General features: G+C 33.3%; 1 long non-coding RNA gene across 3 annotated transcripts in view; it reads right to left on the reverse strand.

The window, feature by feature from the left end:
* The window catches only part of LOC105479517 (uncharacterized), a 110,853-nt gene that overhangs the window by 63,840 nt on the left and 28,546 nt on the right, over window positions 1-18,467 (reverse strand). Inside the window, exon 1 of one of the 3 annotated variants that reach the window (XR_985949.3) lies at window positions 7,066-7,157. The exons of the other annotated variants lie outside the window; for them this stretch is intronic. This is a non-coding gene — a long non-coding RNA (uncharacterized lncRNA). Of the gene's footprint in view, window positions 1-7,065; window positions 7,158-18,467 lie in introns of those variants that run through there. 3 annotated transcript variants of the gene reach the window in all.

The raw sequence follows: 18,467 nt of genomic DNA on the forward strand, positions 1-18,467 counted from the left end.
GCCTATCACTTTTTGCACCATTGTAAAGTTAGTCAAACCCATCATAAGTCAGGGACTATCTGTACTAAAAAGAAGTATTGATTTTTTTAAAAAATTGTGCTTCATTGGAAAATTATACACTGCCTAGAGCATATCCTTCCAGGTCATCTGATTCTATAGGATTTATTTCACAACTTTCTAAGTTTTAGATAACTGATGGCAATGCAAAATAATTCTTACCTATAGACATGTAAATTTTGTCTATTGGAGGTTCAGTCATCCCCAATTGTGGACATCCACCCATTCATTTTAATATTCTTGATTTATAATATATCTGTTCTTTGGATTCTCCTTTGACTTGATTGTAGCATCTTAGTAGTTCACTTATTATTAAGTTAAATGAAATTTTTTTAACAGATGTTCATTTATCACAGTATTAGGTTGGTGCAAACATAATTGCAACTTTTGCCATTACTTTTAAAAAGTTCAAATTTTTTTTTGCCATCACTCTTAATGGCAAAAACCTCAATTTCTTTTGCACTAACCTAATATATGACAATCATGATTTACTCATCTTATGAAAATTTTCTTTTAATAGTCCTCTTATTTTATAAATATTACCTTTTCAGATTTTCTTTTGGCGACCAAAGGAGAGGTTAGTAGGGTGCGAATTTGTTATTTCAGTTGTAACCTCATGCTTTATTATTACTAAGGAGATACTGCTTTGGATTTATCCTTTGACAGTGTCTTTAACGTTCAAAATGTAAAGCAGTGGATTAGCATTAATTTATCAGAATATATATGGAAACAAGTGGGTTTCACAGTACAGAGACTTCATATCTTATTTCTTAAAGCCAGGAGACATCTTTCAACTAGACAATTCCCTGTGGTCCTCAATCTCTCTTCCACTCTTTGTGATTTCTTTAGTGTTACTATAATTTTAAACCAGCTGATAAAACCACTGAGTTAAATCCATCTACATACTATCAAACCACCTGATTGTCCCCTAACACTTTACCTACTGGGGTAGGATAGTATTATCCTTCCCAGTTTTCTCCTTTATCCTTTATTAATGAGGACAAAGCTCTGATTTTTTTTTTTTTTTAATCTTGCCCAAATTCCTATTTAAAGGTTCTGGGGAGCCATGCCCTAAAAACCATAAATTCTCATCAGATGGATTTTATTTGACCCTATATATTGTGACTTACTTTCCAGTCTGACTCTGGCATAACATTATGAGACAAGGAAAGAAATCAAAATATTTAACCCCTAAACATGTTTCTCTGCTATATCTTCATCCTTTGTGGGGAAAAAACCTACATCTGTAAAGACTCTCTAATAACATAATTAGATTTTTTTTTTTCTGGGCTCTCCCGGTCTTGGAGAGATTAACTAAACGTCTAGCACCTTTTAACTATCTGAAGAAGAAATATTTGCCATCTGTTGTCTCTAAGGGCAGCCACTGTAAGACTTTAAAGGAACCTTGGTCTCTGCTATCTTTTATCTTAATCTGAACATTTCTTTCTATAGATCCCAGGTCTTTCGACAAACTCAACCAATTGTCAACCAGAAAATGTTTAAATTTACCAATAGCCGGAAAGTCCCCACCCCCACTACTCACCCCCACACCCCGCCTGCTTTGAGTTGTCTTGCCTTTCTGAACCAAACCAATGTATTTCTTGAATGTATTTGATTGATATCTCATGTCTCCCTAAAATATATACAATGAAGCTGTACCCTGACCACCTTGGGCACATATTCCTGGACCTCCTGAAGACTGTCATGGGCCATGGTCACTCATATTTGGCTCAGAATAAACTCTTAAAATATTTTACAGTTTGACTCTTTTCATTGACACTAAAAATCACATAACATTTAAAGCAACTCCTAGAGACATTCATATTTTTCTAAAATATTAAAAATCCATATTTACATTTAAATATGGCAATTGTAGTCTTTCACTTTACTGTATGCTACATGTAGACTCAATCACAGTTTTATAGTTACATTTGAGGAAGGGGGAATGCATATTTTGGTAATATGCCCTCTGTGCTGTCTTCATTATAAAATTAATTTTGTCATAATGTCAGCAGAGTTAACAAAAAAGTAGAAAGGAGATTTAAAATAAAACAGAAAAAAAAAGGAAGAAGAAGAAAAGTAAACATTCTGCAGCTCCATGAATAAATGAAGACAGATCCTCTCATCATTTTAAATCCAGAGGGGATTTCCTCCTGGTAATTTACAACTGCATCAAAGAATTAGTTGTTATTTTAAAAATTACCTTAGGCAGAGAAGCATAATACCTTAAATTAATATCATTAGAATTGCTATAACAATGGAGCATTTTAGAGAAATCTTTATTAATTTATAATAAATAAGACCTTACTTGCTTGTGATCTGCAGAATCAAACATTGATTTCTGATTTAAAAATGTTATTTTGTTGTTTCATTTCAAAACTGCTAAAGAAAGAAAGGAGAACAAAAGTATATTCAGAAGTATATTCTGAATGTTGTATTATTGATTCAGATACTCCTGTACCTAACTGGCTTTCATTCTGTTCAATAATCCTGGAGCATCCTGGTCATGTTTTTCAAAACCGTACTGAAGGAATGCTAACCTGTCCATTAAGATAAAAGGCCCCAAATGTCATTCCTAACACAAAAGGATTAGGGTCTTTCTGTGTAGCATCACAACTCCTCTCGGCTAAGCAAGGAAGCTGACACTGAAGTGATGGATGACCCCAATGTCTATTATGCATGGCAACACAGTCCATAACCTCTGAGTCACAGCTTGAAATAACTTTTAACTGCATATATGAATTTTCTTAATAAGACTACTTCTCAGGATATCAGTTTAAAAACAAGTTCCCACATTTTAATTTCAGCACTCAGACTCCTATTTATGCATAATATGGCATTTTGATTTTTACCAAAGAGCAAATTCAGATTCAGGAGGTGAGAGAAGGTCAGTCAAAAAATCAGTGTGAAAATAAAAGGCCTACTTGAGAAGTACTTTAATAAATCTGTAGTTTTTTTGTTTAACCTCTTCATATCTTAAATAGCTTAATATCTCATTTTAAGTGTTCTTACCACCAAAACACAAAAGAAAATCAAACAAACTGTATTAGTCTGTTTTTACATTGCTATAAAGAGCTACCTGAGACTGGGTTATTTATGAAAAAAAAGAGGTTTAATTGACTCACAGTTCTGTATGCTTAACAGGAAGCATGATTGGGAGTCCTCAGGAAACTTACAATCACAGCACAAAGTGAAGGGGAAGTAAGCACTTCTTCACAGGGTGGCAGGAGAGAGAGAATGGCAAAGTTCCACACACTTTAAAAGCACCACATCTCATGAGAACCCACCCACTATCATGAAAACAGCATGGGGGAAATCCACCCCTATGATCCATTCACCTTCCACAGGACCCACGTTCAACACATGAGGATTACAATCCCACATGAGATTTGGGTGGGGACATAGAACCAAACTATATCAAAAACAAAACAAACAAAAACCAAAAGGACACAAAGAAAATTTCAGACGTGTCAGACATGTCTTTTACTTTAACTGCGGTGGTAGTGTTCATGGTGTATGTATATGTAGGTACAAACTCATCAAATTGAATACATTATATATGCAGGTTTGTGTTATCAATTATACCTCAATAAAGCTGTTAAAAATGTTATCCTTAAAAATTAAAATATTTTAGCCAGATTCATTTTCAAAAGGCCAATAATTCTGGTATGTGTCTCTTTTACATTAACATGGTATGTTGAAACTGGTTTGAAGCTTGTGTTACTAAATTTTGTTCAGTTTTTCATTAAATTACAACAACAACAAAAACTTCAAGGAAGGATCATGAACCAGCTTTTCCACAGTTTGGCTAAAACCAGCTGATCCTGATAGCTTAAGCCCTAATCAGTGGGTGCTCAATAACCAAGAAAATTAATGAGACTTACAATCTGAGAAGACTAGTCCAATAATTTAAAAAAAAAAAAACTATTTCTAGAAAATGCCACCACCCTAATGCAATTGGTAGTAGTAGCAATCTGAAAGGTTATTTAGAAAGAATTGGCATATCCAAATTGATTGACAATATATCACATTGATTTTTGGTTAATTTGTATGCCTGGACCTAGACGACAACAACCAGAAAGATTAAATGCTTCATAAGCTAGAAATAATAAACTAGAAAACTATTTGGAAATAAGAATTATGTCGCTAGTAAAAACCATGTGAACTATAAATACACCCACATGCATTGAAACCATGTATTTAAGATAAAAACAGTATAGAAAAAATTTATAATTTATGCTTGTCATAATAGCATACACTATTAAAATAAAAAGATAATTTTAATATGTTTCTAATTTGTAGGCTGTATTTCAAGAAATCAAACACTGTTTCACTGCTAAAGACAAGCATTATTTTGCTAATATGGGAAAATCACTAATGTAATTACATTCATGCATCATTATGATCCATAAAAATAATATACTTCTATGCTGAGACAATTAGATCAAACTTCATGAATAAGAAATTTGGTAATGTAATAAATTGATCTTCTGGGAGATGCTGATTTTTCCTTGTATGCTTTATGGCTTTGGTCTGTGTTGCAGGAATATTTTCATATTCCTCCTGAGATTGAGTAGAATGACAATGAGAAGAATAAAAAAAGAATACAACATTACATTGGCATTCTGTGTTGCATTTGTTAGTTTTCTATATCGGGACACATATTGTTTTGACTTTTTCTACATTTATATATTTGTTTTATATTGCACGATACATGTTTGGACACCATGCTACACATCCCATTATTTGATATTAAAATGATCAACTCTGACAGTGACCAACAGATACATTCTTTAATCTTTCTCTCACCTTTGTTAATGCATGCAATTATACTAGTCAATATTTTCATGAAATGTGAACAGTACAATTGCAACATCATTCTACAAAGACCTCAGAGAAAAACTACCAAACCCAAGATATCAGTTAAAATTCAAATCTTTTGGTTTCCAACTAATTTATAATTTACTTGTGTAAAAAATAAGAATAAAAATTCTCACTACACACAATGTGTAAGAATACAAAAGACTTTGATAGTTTGGTGCATTACTGCTAGGTTTGATAGCAGAGTAGACTTGTTATTTTGTGGATGTTTATTCCCAAGTGGGTTGGATGATTGCTCCTTGTAAAAGCCCTAGGCTGCTGAGCACCAGGCCTCACCTTCTGTTGGCCTCTTGCTTCTGCATACTTATTGACAGTAAGTTAGAAATCTTTTCTTTATACCACAAACTATATTAGTGGTATAAATAAAATAGGTTATTTTAAAGAATAAAATTTATAATAGAATTATAAAAATGCACAAAATGTGTTTGATATGTTTACTCCATATACTTGTAACTAAAGATAAAAATGCCACAGAAGATATAAATGTGGAATATTATCTAGTTATCTGTAGTTACCTTTTAATTCAATTTAAAGAAGAAAGCTTTAGTTTTAGAAACCTGGAAATGAGTTATGAGTTTCAAAATTTAAAATACTTTTATGGCCTTCAAATTCCATTTCCACAGTCTGACCGCTCCCTTCCTGATTTTATCATTTCAATAATCTTTCACCTGCTCTACCTGCATATAAAATCCTAGCTCTCCATCTTTAGGCTGTTGCTGGAGTTATTTTATTAAAATCCAAATCATGTCTAATTTCTACTCTCTTTAAAAGGTTTGGTGGTTCTCAAATGCTGATATAATGAAAGCCAGATTTCTTAGTTGGCTTCAGAGCCTTAAGGAACTAGTTTCAACCTGCCTATTCACCTGTTGTGACTTTCAATAAAGCACCAACCACATCAGACCCTTTTCCTTCCTTAATAGACCATTATGCTCTTAGTCCCCAATTCAAGCCATTACCTTCATCTGGAATAACCTCACCCAGCTTTTCCCTTCTCTAATTCGCTCATCTTCCTATGCCCGGTTCAAATGTGCCTCCACCCTGATGCCCCCTTCTTCTCTACAAAATGCAACAATAGTTCTTTACATATGGAATGCTAGGAGCATATGCCACATCCTTTAATTGTCACATCTAGTAATTGAGAAAAATAGAGTATTTTTACTTGCATGAACTCTACAGTCTGGGAGAATTAGGAATAAACTCATGACTGCTCCCAAGAGGGTGACCTTGGGAACTTAATCTCTAATCTTAAATTTTCTTATCAGGAAAACCAAGGATAATATGAGAAACCATTTTATTGGGATTTTCTAAGTATTAAATTAGTTCATGAATGTAAAATATTTTGCATAGTGCCTAGTATAAATATCGATTTTTTATTTATTTACAATTATTATCATCCCAGGAATAAAATAAGCCATTGACATGCCTATCTCCTGAATCACACCTGTAAGTATTGTTGACTCAAGGAACATAAATTATTCTGCACACATGATGTGCTCTGTTTTATAAAGTGTGATTCAAGAAATATTTATTGAATGAATCAATTAATCATTGAATGGCTTATAGAAGGCAAAGCATTTCTGATTTTTTCCCAAAAATAATTCAGTGTAATCATTTTTATATTATATAAATTATTTTATTAAAATAACCAATAATTTATAAAAACCTTGAATAAAATGCTTTTAGTATTTCTTGAATTTCACATAAAATAAAATATGTCATAGCATTTATAGTCTAGTAGGATGCAAATAAAATGCCTGGATTGCATTTGATCCATCAAAATAAAATAAATTCTTGAAATATTGACATCTATTAGATAAGTTCTGAATTTTAATTTTAGGTATCATATAATACGAGTAATATATATGATTAATTTCAATACTAATAATGATAAAATTGTCATTTATTAAATACATTTTATTTTGCAAGAACTAACTCAAATAATCTTCATAGTATTTGCCCAGGATTGTTATCTTTATGTTAAGGATATAAGTTAATTCAAATCATAAACTTAAAAATAATTAGATTAAAAATATAACAACACTTCTGCTTTTGTCAGTCTGGCAAATGAAAAGTCTCACTATGAAAAAGCTTCTTATGCAAAACAATTAGTTTCTGGATAAAACTTACTTTTAAGACGTTTCTGGGCTGGCAGGAGCATGGAAAACTGCAGAGGCTTCTTCTGTGTAAACACAGGCAAACAGAGCTGGAGCAAAAAGCCTTTAGTGTTAACGAAATGCTAACAGCCCCACCCAAGAGCAAATGCCAATGCCTGCACTGTATTTTGGATTCCTAGGCTTGGGCCAGGAACAAGTTGTTAGAGCTGAACCTGATACTGCTTTAAATTTGAATCCTGTAAAAGAATTAAGAAATCCAAGGTTGGAAACATCTCCAGGTTTCTGACAAAAGCAATTGCATAGTCATTCTTAAGTAAGGGCCTCAGGATTACCACTGATAAAAACTAATGGCATCTGAGCTTAGAGGCAAAAATCACCAAGCACAGAAGAAAACTTTCATTATGAGTGAAAATCATCAAGAAAAAAAGGAGATTTAAATCTCTCAGAAGACTTCAGGAATTAGAAATACCCAGAGCAGAATAGAATATAACTATGTATAGACTTTTTAAGTTTTCTTTTGACATATATATATATTTGTCATGTACAGTATGATGTTTTGAAATAAGTATATATTGTGGAATTAATAAATTGGAAAGTTGGGATCACAGAAATGAGCAATAGAGACTATCCACAATGACTAGGCAAATTTGAAAGAGAATGAAATGAAATCTTAAGAAATAAGAAATAAGGCATTTGAAATTAAGAACAAAACAAAACAAGATAGGGTGCTTAGCTATCAGCTAAGACACAACTTAAAGGAAACTGATGAATGGAATATCGGGAAAAAAATCTATAGTGTAACATTTAGATAAAGGAGGTTGAAAGTATTTTTTTTAAAGGTTCAAAGATAAGAAAGAAAATTATGAATGCCTAGCATTTGTCTAATGAGTGTCTTCAGAAAGTAAGATAGAATAAAGGCAAAGTTACATTTATAATTATAATGTTAAGAATTTTCTAGAACTGAAGGAAGATAAAAGTCTATAAATACTGAATGACAATGTATAACAAACAGGATAAACTAAAGCAAAAAGAAATGGAAACTCCACAAAACTATAAGAAAAAAGTGGTTTGAAATTAAAAAAGAGAAAAAAGTTCATGTATAAAAGAATGAGTATTAAACTGACAGATTTCTCAACAAAATCAAAGGATGTTCAAAGAGTGAAATAATAAACTCATGAGAGAAAATAAATGCCAACCTAGAATTCTGTACTTAGCACATTTGTTTTTTCAACCTTCAACCTATGCCAGAAGTATTGTCATCTTAACAGTAAGTCATTCTGATCCACCAGTATAAAATCTTTTTTATTTAAGTCTCATTTAATTTTTAAACAATTTTAATGTTTATTCCTGGGTATTTTAATCTTTTTGACACAATTGTATGTGGAATTATTTTCTTAATTTTATTTTGTTTGTTCATGGCTAGTACACAGAAACACAATTCTTTCACACAACTGATCTGCAGATTTAAGTCAATCCCTCTCAACATCCCAGAAGACATTTTTTTGGGCAGCGATTGACAGGTTGATCCTAAAATTCATTTGGAAATATAAAAGAACCATAATAACAAAAAGAATCTTTAAAAAAATCAAAGTTGAAAGATTAACACTTTTCAGTTTAGAAACTTACTACAATGTTCAGTAATCAAAACAGAACAGTATTGGCATAAGAGTAGACATCGAGAATTATGAAATAGAATTGAGAGTCCAGAAATAAACCTTCACATTTATGGTCAACTGAATTTTGAATTTTGACAAGAGTACCAAGAAAATGAAGAAATAATAGTTTTTTCAACAAATTGTATTGAAACACCTGGGTATCCGCATGCAAAAAAATGAGGCTGGATTAATACCTCACACCATACAAAAAATATTAGGTGAGAATGCACCATATTCCTAAATGTAAGGACTAATTCAATAAAATAAAACATACAGAAGAAAATCTAGGAGTAAAATGTCATAACCTTGAATTATTATGGTTTCCTAGTTATGACATCAAAAGCACCAGCAACAAAAGAAAATAGAAGATAAATTTGATGCTATCAAAAATATTACACTTAAAAGAACACTATCAAGAAAGTGAAAAGTAACCCAGAAAGACAATATTTTAAAATTATATGTCTGACATGATACTTAGATTTAGAATATATAAAGAATTCCTACAACTCAACAATAAAAAGACAAATAACTGAATTTTAAAATTGAGAAAGGTTTTGAATAGACATTCCTCAAATGAAGATATACAAATGGTCAATAAGCACATGAAGAACTGCTCAACACCACTAGTCTTTAGGAAAATACAAATCGAAACCATGAGATATCAATCACACCTACTAGTTTAGCTAGAATAAAAAAGATAGACAATAACATGTTAATGAGGATGTAAAGAAATAGGAATGCTTATACGTTGCCAGTGGCACTGTAAAATGGTATAGAGACTTGGGAAAACAGCCTGGAAGTTACTCAAAATGTTCAACACTGTTATATGACCCTGCAAGTCCACTCTTTTTTCTTTTTTTGAGACGGAGTCTCGCTCTGTCACCCAGGCTGGAGTGCAGTGGCGCCATCTTGGCTCACTGCAAGCTCCGCCTCCCGGGTTCACGTCATTCTCCTGCCTCAGCCTCCGGAGTAGCTGGGACTACAGGCGCCTGCCACAAGTCCACTCAAAATATATGCCCAAGTGAGTTGAAACATGTCCACACAAAAACTTGCACATGAATCTTCATAGCAGCATTATTTATAACAGCCATAAAGTGGAACTAACCCAAATGACCACCAACAGATGACTGAATATAGAAATGTGATATAGCCACAAAATTGATTTTTTTTTTTTTTCTTTTTGAGACAGAGTCTCGTTCTGTCGCCCAGGGTGGAGAGCAGTGGCACAATCTCGGCTTACTGCTACCTCCGTCTCCTGTGTTCAAGCACTCTCCTACCTCAGCCTCCCAAGTAGCTGGGATTACAGGCGCCTGCCACACACTGCCACCACATCCAGCTAAGTTTTGCATTTTTAGTAGAGATGGGGTGTCATCACTTTGGCCAGGCTGGTCTCAAACTCCTGACCACAGGCTATCCACCCACCTTGGCCTCCCAAAGTGCTGGGATTACAGGCATGACCCACCGAGCCCAACCAATGGAATATTATCTAACCATACAAAGGGGTGAAGCATTGATAGCAATACAGTGTGAATGCACCTTAAATATATATGTTAAGTCGAATATATAGAACATTACTTTTTAATACAGAGGCTAAAATATAGTGTGAAACTTAGGGTAATAATTTAGGTGTAATATTTTGGCCAAAACAGATTTTAAAAGAACCGATAGCTTCTTGATTGGGTCACAAAGCTGCCTTAGGTTTTTAATGTACAGAATTGACCACTAAGTAATGAAGTTACTTCATTGTGATATAAAATTCATGATAGAAAGTGAAAAGTTGTCCCCTTTGTGGGAAAGTTAGCATGAATGCCAAATAATGTACAAGAAGATCTATATTTAATATTCAAACACTTACCCTTCTGAGCCAAGAAACTCAAACAAAAAGATATACTCAGATGTGAGTATTTGTAATCTAATTACCACTTTATCTCTTTTATGATTTAGTAGTTCTGGTTAAAAAATGTTTTCTGTTAAACAACTCTGCATTATAACATTACATTTTCAGTCTGACTTAGGGATGGGGTATTTATTATATTTAAGAGATATAAGCCAGATTTGTTTAAAAAAAAAAAAAAAACAGGAAAACATCTCTTTTTTTTTTTTTTTTTTTTTTTTTTGAGACGGAGTCTTGCTCTGTCGCCCAGGCTGGAGTGCAGTGGCCAGATCTCAGCTCACTGCAAGTTCCGCCTCCCGGGTTCGCGCCATTCTCCTGCCTCAGCCTCCCGAGTAGCTGGGACTACAGGCGCCTGCCACCTCGCCCGGCTAGTTTTTTTGTAGTTTTTAGTAGAGACGGGGTTTCACCGTGTTAACCAGGATGATCTCGATCTCCTGACCTCGTGATCCACCCATCTCGGCCTCACAAAGTGCTGGGATTACAGGCTTGAGCCACCGCGCCCGGCCACATCTCTTAAGTCATATTGACTGAAACCAAAATTTTTTTAAATTTCCACATATGAATTTATACCTTAATTCTATAAAAATTGTTGTGTGTTAGCCATTCAGAAAAATGTACCAGCGCACAGTCAGTAATATAATCTCTGCCACCATAACCTAGAGAACACATACCAGTCAAACAAGGCATAATATCTAACTGAAAATAGCAACTCGATGCTGGCATTTTGCAATTCCGGATGGTGTCTGCGGATCCCGATTTTAGTGGAGAATTGTCAGTTTTCATGTGAGAGGCTCTTGAATGATTGCATCAATATTTCATTTCTAACTATTCACCATATAACCTTTGAAAAAAAGTAGTTATATATTCTGCAATGAAAAATGAATGGTTAACAGGATTCATCTAGTTCTTTGAGTGACTCTATGCAATATTTCTTTTGAGAAAATTAAATAATATATTTATTTTCTATAAAAACCTATTAGTAGAGAAGTTTTCTTTCTCAGAGCTAAAATATCAAAGGCAGTATAAGATTATGTAATTCATAAATACAAAAATATCAATAAAATTTATAGAAAATCTTAAGTAATTATTACATAATCTTAAGTATTATTACATAAGCTATGGTGAATCTGATGATGGAGACAGGAAACTTGAGAAATATTCAAAGTCATGGAAATCTTCAATTCAGTGGTTAAATTTATAATGCATTCTGCCTACACTATGTAACATTAATAAATCTATTATTAAAATGTTAAGCCAAATTTTCAGTGTTTGTTGAGACAAGAATAGAAAAAGCAGGATAGAATGTCATTTAACATGCACTGTTTTGTAAAGATCAGTACAGGCCCCTTACATTGGAATGGGTGCTTTGGTTCCACACTAGACTTTCTGACTCCAAATATTTGGGCATAGTAACCAAAGAAAACTTCAACAAACTTCCCTGGTGATTATTTTGAACCCTTATATTTGAGAGTAATGGGTATAGGGAGATATTCCTTCATTGCTTTAAGGAATTAAAGCAATATTCTTTCATAGTTGATATTCCTTCATAGTTGATATTCCTTCATTGTTTTAAGGAATCTTTATGCACATTTAGCTATCAAACCATGAAAGTCAGTACCTTATAATGCAAAAGAATAAAATGAAAGATTTTATTGACCTTGGACAAATCACTTTCCTTCTTTAGGCTTTAGTTCCCTCAACTATTGAATGAGGCATTAAGCTAGGTGACTTCTGGTGACCCTTTCCATTTTATCATTTTATTGAAATCTGGTGCTAAAAGGTATGTAAGCTTGTCATATGTTATGTTCAAGGGATACAAAGCTTCTATCACGCATATAGGCATATTCAATTCATAATCTTATTTCAAATGAAAATTTAATAAGCCCTAAATTTATAGAAATCAGAAAATGACATATGTAAAGATATATGAAAGGAAATAGCACTGTCATTAATCAGTACAGAGATTTCACTTCTGCTCCCTCTAGAATAATGTAGTCTGGTTGCTTCTCCAGAAATATTGCACCTGAACTTTGGAGCAGTCACTAAGAAATGGTAAAATTTCTTCATTAAGGATCACTGCTTGCTGTGGGCTCTTTCTCTCTAGAAGCAGTTATCTGAAAACACTGGATTAATTTTTTACTCAAAATCTATTAAAAAATAACTTTATGTTAAAGCATCCACTTAAAACTTATTGCATGCTACGAACAGGATGACTTGGAAATAAAAATATACAAATATTAAAACAAACAAAAAACACTCCTACATAATTTCTCCGACTATGTCATTAGATTTCACATTGCACTGATGAAGAAAGTGATGCTTTATGCAGTTACCACAAGAAATTGCTCAAAAACATGAAACAACTGGTATGGCCTAGGCAATACATGACCAGAATGACACTTGCCTTATTACATAATTCATAAGCAAAGAAGATTCCTTCTACAGCTGAGATCTATAATAACTCAAATCTCTCCTTTGGTTTAAAAGGCTTGCTGAAATTTACACACATGGAACCAAAGCACTACTAAAGTAACTACTTTGGTCTCTGTATGGAAACTGGATCATTCACTCATTAAAATTTCCTGCTTTTTTCATAAAGAGACCTTTGAGAGTCTTTGCTATGTGTTGGAGACCAATAGTATTTCTTGCCATTTCACTTGTTTCCGTTTATATGATAATATTAAATTCCCACTTCTAGGCTTGTGAGAGCATATTCTGAATTCCAATGTATTGATTCAGGTTTACAATTTCCCAAATAGCCTTTGTGGAGCTCTGGAAACATTCCACTCACAACTCTGAGCTCTCTATTTCCGTATTTGTTTTCTTTTACTGGATTTCAACATTACACAGGTGTGCCAGGAAAGAATAATAATGCCCTAATCTATTTTCATTTTGACAATATAGACTGGGTATATTTTTTCCTCTTTGATTGTAGATTTGTAAATTTTCATCTTGAAAACATTAAATTGATTAGTGTCACATGGGTCTGTCATTTAGAAGCCTCTGATCTTTCTCTTTCTCTCCATGTATTTCTCACTGACCCATTGGAACTACCTTATCAAATTTCTAAACTTTTTCAAATTTCTTTTTTTTAATTTATTTTTATTTTTATTTTTTATTTTTATTTTTGGAGATGGAGTCTCACTCTGTCTCCCAGGGTGGAGTGTGGTGGCGCAATCTCGGCTCACTGCAACCTCTGCCTCCCGGGTTCAAGCTATTCTCCTGCTTCAGCCTCCTGAATAGCTGGGATCACAGGCGCCTGCCACCACACCAGGCTAATTTTTGAATTTTTAGTACAGATGGAGTTATACCATGTTGGCCAGGCTGGTCTCGAACTCCTGACTTCGTGATCCACCCTCCTCAGCCTCCCAAAGTGTTGGGATTACAGGCATGAGCCACTGCACCCATCCACTTTTTGTAATTTCTTTTGATGTTTTTTAGTACTCTTCACTTTTTTGTTCTTCCCTTATGTTGAATAATTATCAATGACTCATAATTCAACTCTAAACAATAAAACTAATAAAAACGAACAAATAAGTCCTTTATATATGTCAAAGATCAAAAGACAAGGCTTGCAGTGAAAGCATCTTGTATTAGGAAACTACGTAATAGCTCTTATAACTAACACATCTTAAAATCTTAGTACCTTTCATAATAAACATGTATCTCTTTCTCATACAACCATGCCAAGAAAGGGTTCTTCATCAGGGTATGGGAAAGTTTTTTTTCATAAGCTATCAGACATCAAACCAAGAGATTCACTTTTTGCCAGACAGCACATAGAGGAAGAGATGGTGGAGAAAGCACATCTGCCTCTTATTCATTTTGAGACAGTGATATATGTCCCTTCTCTTATTCCATTGGTGAAGACTAGTCAACTGGCTCGATCTAGCTGCAAAGGAGTCTGGGAATTATACTTCCTCTCTAGACAGATGAGTCTTAGCAGCAATGAATGATGCTATGGAAAAGAAGCATGAATCTTCGGTAGACAGATACTTTTCCTATTTGGCAGAAATGAATGGGAGATTCATAGCAAATGCATCAATTCACATTTCATTTCCACTATTCTAAGGTATATTTAATCATAGTCACCTTTTTGAAGTCAAACACTTATTCTCCATTGTAAAGAGGGATGTGCTATTCAAAATTCATGTAACTCAGAGCATTAGTTTTATTTTGAATATTTTATACCTCTCAAAATTTAGAAATATAGTAAGATATATTTAGACATTTTGGAAACACTGAGTATTGCGGGGCTTTATTATTTTACTTATGAGCATTAATTAACTACCTAAATGTATATTACACTGTGTGATCCTTTCATTATGGTATGGTGAAACAGAAAAATTAGTCTGTTTACCGTGTGAAGATTTTACCCCTTTTGGTTTCATTTACTCATTTATAAAATGACACTAATAATGGCTCATCCAACACAGTTGTGCTGATACTATAGTACACAGCTTCAAAGTTTACATTATGGTTTCTTGCACAAGAAAAAATGTCCCATAAGTTTATGTCCTATTTAAAAGCTTACATTTTAAACGACAAAAACAAGAAAGCTATAAAGGAAAAGAGAGAGAAAAAGAAAAGAGAAGTAAAACAAATAAGTTAACTGCAATCTTGAGCAGAGAGCTTCTATTGTACATTATGGCCCTTGAGATGAGGAACCTTTGTCATTCATTTGCACCTTGGATTCTGCTGCAGTGCCTCAATAGTGCCACAATACTTAATAAGGAATTGTGAACTGTTTATTGAATTATATTATTTATATCATATTCACAATGAGAAAATGTATAATAAGAATGCTGGTCAAGTGTATAATTTATGTGTTTTTATATACTCATAAAGTATTGTAGAGAGTTTTGCTGCCTGATCAAGTAAATCTTCTGAGAGAAGATCATAGTTCAGAAATGATTTTTTTTTTTTTTTAAATAGGGTCTCCCTCTGTCACCCAGGCTGGAGTGCAGTGGTGCAATTAGCTCAGCTGTGACCTTCCAGGCTCAAATGATTCTGCCACCTCAGCCTCCCAAGTAGCTGGGGTAGAGGTGTGCACCACCATGTCTGGTTAATTTTTTTGTATGAAACACGGGGTTTCATCATATTGCCCAGGCTGATCTTGAACTCCCGGGCTCAAGTTATCCACCCTCCTTGATCTCCCAAAGTGCTGAGATTACAGTGGCTTGAGCCACTGTGCCCAGAAATTCTTTAAGCTATACAAATAATTCTACAAATTTACATTCAGATTACAACATAAACATTGCTATAAATACATTTCAGCAGAGCCAAGAAGCAATTAATAAAGTTATAAGCAAAACTGGTTTTTGTACTCCTTGATCATCTTAGGCAAATTTGATGTTGAAAGTAAAATTTCTCAAATATAAAGTTACTTTGTATTGAGGAAACAATCTGATCACTATCATAAGCCCTGTTACTTACATGCAATTAAGTCTTTCAATCTTGCAAATGATGGATAATCTTAAATATTTCATAATTTAAAAGTTGTTCATATATAAGGTTTAGTGAACTGCAGAAATCACGAGCATATTCTTGTGTGAATGTTACTGCATTCTTCCCTAAAAATAGGAATATTTCCTTTTTATTTAGAGTAAAATAAAGTGGAATTTTACAATATATTGCATTAATTTTATAAAGGTGGACAGAAACTTTAGTTACTTTGCATTAAAAACATTTTCTTAGGAATATATTTAAAGGTATAATCCATATAATATTTACATATTCAGTTTTCGAAGGTAACCATTGTTCACTCAAAATTTTCTTTCAAATATTAGAAATATAATTATTATATTCTTTCAGTTGCAACCAAATGAGTGCTTTTTCTTTTGGAAATACACTTTTTATCACTCTGTAAGAAAACCTGATGAATAACATTTTTTTCCAGTTAATTTAAATTCTCTGTCAAGATTACGCTTTCTTTTGCACACACATACACACACAGAGAGACAAGCACAAATGCATTTATTGTTTTATGTAAAATAATTATATTATCAGACTAATACAATGAATATAGTTAGTTACACCCCTCCCTATTATACCCGAATCACCCAAACAATTGCTTTTGCACAAAAACACAGAGCCTGTTTAACAAACACATAGGCAGAATAGTGTATGTTTTAACATCTCTGTACGTATTTTTTTCTCTTCAGATTTACCAGGATATGTGATTCACTAGCTATAGATTTCAGGACTATTGACATTGCTTTAGAGATTTTCTGAGAAAGACATTTAGTCTTCAAGTGTTAAATGCAAACATTTAACACAGAAAGATGAAGTATCATCCTGAGAAAAGCAAAAAACTCATCTATCTTTATTTATATAAGATTCTGGTATTTTCTTATGATAAGCAACTACAAGCCTCAAGGTTTCATTAGATAAGCAATTTATATTCAATGATAAGGATGTTACCTTTTAATACTATTCTCAATTATAGCTCTATCAATTTAGATGACAGTAATGTGTCATTTAAAATTAATGGCTTTGTCAGTGTTTCTCAATTATTCTGAGATTAATATTTCCCAAGGTAATCGTAGGAGGAGAAAAATATATTTTGAGACATTTTATGGGTACAGCTGAAAGCAAATTATGTCAAACAGGATTTGGATAGACATTTAATGTCTCCTTTCTATGTTAAGAACATGGCGTCAGGCCGGGCGCGGTGGCTAATGCCTGTAATCGCAGCACTTTGGGAGGCTGTGGTGGGCGGATCACTTGTGGCCAGGAGTTCAAGACAAGCCTGGCCAACATGGCAAAACCCCGTCTCTACTAAAAATACAAAAATTAGCGATTTAATAGTGAACCCACCTGTAATCTCAGCTACTTGGGAGGCTGAGGCAGGAGAATCGCTTGAACCTGGGAGGCAAAGGTTTCAGTGAGCCGAGATCATACCACTGCATTCCAGCCTGGGCAACAGAGTGAGACTTCGTCTCAAAAACAAAACAAAACAAACAAACAAACAAACAAAACATGCTGTCTCCAGTTAGTCAATGTTGAGATAAATTAATAAAAATTAACATAAACTTTTAGAAAAGAAAAATATATTCACAATTATACAATTATAATGAGTTTGAAATTGAAATTGTCAGTGGAAAGAAGAAATAACGATTGTTGTGAGTTAGTTTTAAATATATTATGTATACCAGATTTTCTTCACACAAGAAAAGATGCACTGTACAAATATTGATGACTAAGAAAATAAGTGCATGGAAAGTTCTTATTTAAGAGAAGATGGCAAAACAGGAAATGCTTCCCTCACTGAACAATCAAGAGATGCCACAGAACAAAAAGATGTTTTATGAATAATTTCTCAAACTATGAGAAAGGCTTGTGGAAGCAGAAATGTGCAAGAAGTAGAGAGGGAAATGGCAAAGAAAATACCTGAGTGACACTGAAGGAAGATAGATATTGAAGGAGTTTCCACATATTCTTGGAATCATTTTTAGGATCATTGCTTTCACTATACCATCTTAGTGCAAAAAGCTGAAAGTTAATGTCAATTACCTCTGCCAAAAAAATTAGAAATAAGTAAAGAAAATCAAAGAATGAGACAAATATGTAGCGATATGGGTGACAAAAGTAGACATAGTAGAGCACCAGAAAAAGATAAAATGATATGGTGAAAGTAATAATTGTGATAACAAATAATAAGCAAGAATTTTCCAAATTAAAGACAAATTGAATTATGCCAAATTGAATAATGCCAAGCATGACGGAGAGAACAGAAAAAAAAAGCAAAAATGAAAATAATGACCAAACCACATACATTTTATTAAAACCTATATCAAAGAAAAGTAAAAATTCTAAATTCCTAAGTAGAAAAAGCAGATCACTTAACAAGAAAGAGAAAGTAAA

This window comes from Macaca nemestrina, chromosome 5, assembly GCF_043159975.1.
Source record: "Macaca nemestrina isolate mMacNem1 chromosome 5, mMacNem.hap1, whole genome shotgun sequence".
Taxonomy (NCBI): Eukaryota; Metazoa; Chordata; class Mammalia; order Primates; family Cercopithecidae; genus Macaca; species Macaca nemestrina.